This window comes from Miscanthus floridulus, chromosome 4 (genome assembly GCF_019320115.1).
Source record: "Miscanthus floridulus cultivar M001 chromosome 4, ASM1932011v1, whole genome shotgun sequence".
In the NCBI taxonomy this organism is placed as follows: domain Eukaryota; kingdom Viridiplantae; phylum Streptophyta; class Magnoliopsida; order Poales; family Poaceae; genus Miscanthus; species Miscanthus floridulus.
The window spans coordinates 2426825-2431682 of record NC_089583.1 but is presented as its reverse complement, the minus strand read 5'-3'; the positions used below and the strand labels follow the sequence as shown (position 1 = coordinate 2431682).

General features: G+C 39.9%; 2 long non-coding RNA genes across 2 annotated transcripts; both read right to left on the bottom strand.

The window, feature by feature from the left end:
• Nucleotides 1-259: 259 nt before the first annotated feature.
• LOC136550782 (uncharacterized) lies at nucleotides 260-1693 on the bottom strand. Its single transcript, XR_010782368.1, has 2 exons — nucleotides 771-1693; nucleotides 260-518 (listed from the first exon to the last, which is right to left on the bottom strand). It is a non-coding gene; the product is annotated as an uncharacterized lncRNA (long non-coding RNA).
• A 450-nt stretch (nucleotides 1694-2143) lies between these two features.
• On the bottom strand, nucleotides 2144-3887 carry LOC136550781 (uncharacterized). Its single transcript, XR_010782367.1, has 4 exons — nucleotides 3783-3887; nucleotides 3573-3679; nucleotides 2971-3044; nucleotides 2144-2186 (listed from the first exon to the last, which is right to left on the bottom strand). It is a non-coding gene; the product is annotated as an uncharacterized lncRNA (long non-coding RNA).
• Nucleotides 3888-4858: the final 971 nt, after the last annotated feature.

The following is a 4858-nucleotide window of genomic DNA, read 5'->3' as shown; positions in this document are numbered from 1 at the left end:
TTTGGTTTTTTTTTATTTTCTTCCCCGAGTGCAACACTCGGGAAAGATTTTTATTTTTTTTTTCAAATACTCTTTGCCGAGTGCCGCAGCTCAGGCACTCGGCAAAGAAATTTGTTTTTTTTAAAAAAAATCCCTCTTTCCCGAGTGCCACAGCACAGGCACTCGGGGAAGCCACCTCTAATTTTTTTTTTGTTTTTTGCTTTTTCATGTAAACAACAAAGCATATATATATATCACAAACCACAAATCAACACCAATATGTCACAAACCACATTTATATATCCCAAATGACCAAATTTGTCCGAAATCCACAATATATTACAAACCACACGTTCAAAAGTACACACTATTCCAAGTTCACAAGTTCAATACATAAAAACGACTCCGAAGGCGGCTCACGGCGACTGTGAGGGGTGGGACGCCCCAGCGTGCGATCCCGGCGACGGTCCAGGTGGGGATGGCCCGACGTGCGATGCCAGCGACCCTTCGACATGGTTCGACGCCGCCCCCGATTAATGCTGCAAAAAAGAGAGGAGATTGCACGTGAGTGACAAGATAAAAATGTAAGGTTTCGATAAAGTGAGAAATGTCTTCAAATGAGTTCATTGATCAAGTGAGAAATGTCTTCAAATGAGTTCATTTGGGCTACCTTGAATGTTCGGACATGTCTTCAAATGAGTTCATTGATCAAGTGAGAAATGATACGTCTTAAAATCAGGACCATTTTTTTATCTAAATCTACGTCATATTTACATTGAAATAGTATCTACCTGCTTGACAATTTGATTTATCAGGTCCGAGAGATCTGGACGAACAAGTTGCAGGAAAGTTGCAATAGTAGTGATTCCCTGCTTGAAGCATACTACAGCCAAGTTGAGGCATGCACTCAGATAGCATTGAAATGTTTGGACAAAGAAAGTCAGAAAAGGCCTAACATAGTGAAGATCACCGAGAAGCTTAATGAGATTGAAATTGGTGTTGACAAGGTAATTAATATCATTTGTAAAGGCATATATACTGGGTATCTATGTCAGGGACATAGTCTTACTATATGTCCAATGATGTAATCAGTTCACTTTGTTTTGTTCTCCTAGCATATTAGTAATTTCTTTCAAAAAGTGTTGATCACTACATGATTCAAGAGCCTAATAAAGTTTCTTGAGCCTCTAGAACTGATATTCATTGTTTGAACCATATTGATAGATAAGGAGAAAGCTCTTCTGCAACGCATTAAAGATGAAGCTCTTCTGCATGTTGGGAGAACAAACAATGCACTGCACTATTTCTTTTACGAAGTGGTTTCTGTTATATGGAAATTGGTTTATCACTTACTTTGTGTGCACAGACAGAAAAGCTAAACTTTGCATACTAGTTTAACACTGCTTGCTGTACTCTAGGATTTGATTCCTGTTCCTCTAACTTCAAACTAATTGAAATTTTGCAGCTTGCCGAGAAAGGATGCAGCATAAGTTTTTCTGAAATGACAGTGCAGAATAACAGTATAGAGATGAAAAAGGAATCAAAGGATATCACAGTTCAGCACCAGAATACTGATCTATTGTCAAGCCCAAGTTGCACTAAGCTAGAACTTATTGATGCACGAGAAACATCAACAGATGTAGTAGAAGAACTCATAGTGGGGAGGGAACAAGAAAAAGGGAAAATAATAACTTCTTTACTTGAGAGCTCATCAAAAAAGATTTCCATCCTTCCCATACATGGTATTGGAGGCATTGGCAAGACAACTTTTGCAAGATTGATTCATAATGATCCAAAGTTCAAATGTTACTCTAAAGCATGGGTCCATGTGTCACAAAGATTTGACTTGAATAAAATTCATGAGCCTATTATTTCACATCTGAAAAAGAGAATCAGGCTAATGAAAGACATGTGGTACATAGTTCCCTCACAAAGCTACTTCCTGGTAAGAAGATTATAATTGTTTTAGATGACCTTTGGGAGGATAATCAGTTTTTTGTGCGTGGTAATCATAGACATGGCATTTCCAGATCATACATTTAAGCAAATTTGAGTTCCATTCCAAAGGAAAACAAATCATAGCATTGCAAAGCATAGAAAAATGCACAGGCATAATATAGTTTGCAGAATTTTCTTAAAAAAAGAGAGAAAAGAATGACAACTTACCAACATAGGAAGTACCTGTCGCTGCGTTGTACATATGGAGGCTGAGAAGTGAATAAAAAGTGTTTGCAATACAAAGCAATTGTTAGCAACACAGAAAAATGCGGTGTGAGGAATTATATGAAACAATGTGCAGTGAAAACGTAAACAAAGTATATAAGTCTAATCTAAATCTAAAAATAAGAAAGATCTTTATTATGAAAACCAACACCTGCATATGCATGTGTAGCCTCTGCATTCAGGAAGAATAACATCACACTTAGAAATGACGGCAAGAGTATCTACATAAAAAAACTTAAAACAAGCAGTATAGACCTACCATCTCAATAAGTGAACATAGGATCCTGAAAGAGCGCTAATTAGTCCAATAATATTTGTATCTTTATTCAGTGAACCCAAACTTTTATTTTTGGTGGAGAACCAAAGCAACATCATTATTATTACGTATGGAGCCAAGACAGTTGATTAGACAGGTAACTAACTTTGTTATTAGACACAAAAAAGACTCAGAACAACCTGCCGCAGATAAATTATGACAAAGGACTAAAGAGGTCAAACTGGAAGGAACATATGGTAAACTGAATGCAGAGCTGTCTAACCTTGATCAGTTATGAAGATAAGAAGCTCTATTTAACTATGCTACACATGATCAGTAACAGGTAGGGAAAAACATGAAGTATGCCCAAAAGAAATTTTAATTCTACGTTGTCCCTGAATCTTTTTTGTAGCCATAAAAAAGTATATAATGCTAACACTAATATGTCTTGCCTTTGAAACTGACACTAACACTAATAGCATAAGCAGAGCAAAGATGCTACACCTCAGTACCTGAGATCTTTGTCCAATATATCCATGTAGACATTTCATCAAAAATCATGAGGGCACTTTGTAGGACATCGTAACTACAGAGAAGTGGTCACATGGTCATAGTATTAGCATGTTATCAATGGAGCACCCATATATAAAGACCAATCTGATACTCTGATAACATGACAGCTTCAAAAACAACTGACATGTACTAATTAAGATATGTGTCGACAGATTAATAAGAGAAACTAAAACTAACTCACCAAGCCTACCTGAGTAGTAATCAGTTATGAAGATAATCAGGTCTATTTACCTATGCTACACATGATCAATAACAGCTAGGGAAAAAATGGACTATGCCCAAAAGAAATTTTAATTCTATGTTGATCCTGAATCATTTTGGTAGCCATAACAAAGATATATAATGCTAACACTAACATGCCTTGCCTTTGAAGCTGACGTGTAAACTAATGTTTTTTCCTCAAAAGCAATACATCCGTGTCAACCAATTTACAAAAAGCAATCAGTATGTACCTCCACCACAATCCACTATTACATTCTGCTGTCTCTGGACATAATCAAGGAAGGGAAGACACCGAACAGATGGATAAAGTAGCAATTACCAGTGTAGCAATTTCTAGAGAAGGAAGGGGGAGCCAGCATCATCACAAAGACACGAAGACACATTAGTTGGCACACCAAAAATAGACAATACATCTCCATTAGATCCCTGGAAACAAAATCAATGTGCAGTCAAAACAAAAATTAAATCAAAATAAAAGGAAAAGTTTTTGGGCATCTAGAATCATAAATCAGAAGTAGGCACCCACAACCTGGCACACTTTGCTCCAATGAGACGACCTGTGACAGCGACAGGTCGGGACCGTCGCGCCGACGGCGCCGGCGAGGGCCTGCGAGGGCTGCGGGGGCGCGGCGAGGCGACGGGGGCGCGGGGGAGAGACGGAGGGGGGGGGATGCGGGGGAGAGAGGTAGGGGGATGAGGGGGAGAGCAGGGGGCTAGAGCCGGCGGGGACACGGGGAGAGGGTGCGCGGGGATGAGGGATGGACGAGGAGAGGAGCGGGGGGCTGCGGGGCGCGCGGAGCGGGGGCTTGCTGCGGCGGAGGCGGGGTTAGCGCGTACGGGCGAGCGGGCGGCGTGCGGGTGTGGGGTGGCCGGTGGGTGGCCGGTTAGGTTTAGATAAGGCCTGCTGGGCCTTTTTTTTCTTCCCGAGTGTCCTGTCCTGGCACTCGGGAAAGGGCCTCTTCCCCGAGTGCCAGGGAAGACACTCGGGGAAGAAATTTTATTTTTTTTTTTGTTTTTTCTACCTAATTTATTTTGTGAGGCCTTCCCACATTATTTAAAACTCCTGTTCAAATTTGGGACAATTTTGACTTTTTTTTGTTATATTTCGTTAGGTTTTTCGTTTCGTTGAATTTTTTTCATACTTCGAATTTGAATTGCGGGTGCATGAAATAATGGAATTTGGTGATTCAAAAAATTATATTAATGATATTTGGTGTATGTTGAGGCCTTATCCAGGAACTCGCATGAAATTTTGAGCATCTTGTTGACGTAACATGACGAACAACTTGCGGGAAAAGTGTATTTAAATTATATAAAATCCGAACGAAGTCCGGAAATCACAAAACTTGTCTGGGCATCGTGTTATCGCATGTAGAGGCTATGATAAAAAATTGAGAAGGTTTCGAGCAAGTTGTGACGTCAGATGCCTAAAACCTAGATATCTCTGCATGCCTCTGCAAGTGATCACATGCAGAGATGTCTAGGTTTTAGGTATCTGACATCGCAACTTGCTCGAAACCTTCTCGATTTTTTATCATAGCCTCTACATGCGATAACACGACGCCCAGACAAGTTTCGTGATTTTTGGACTTCGTTCGGATTTTA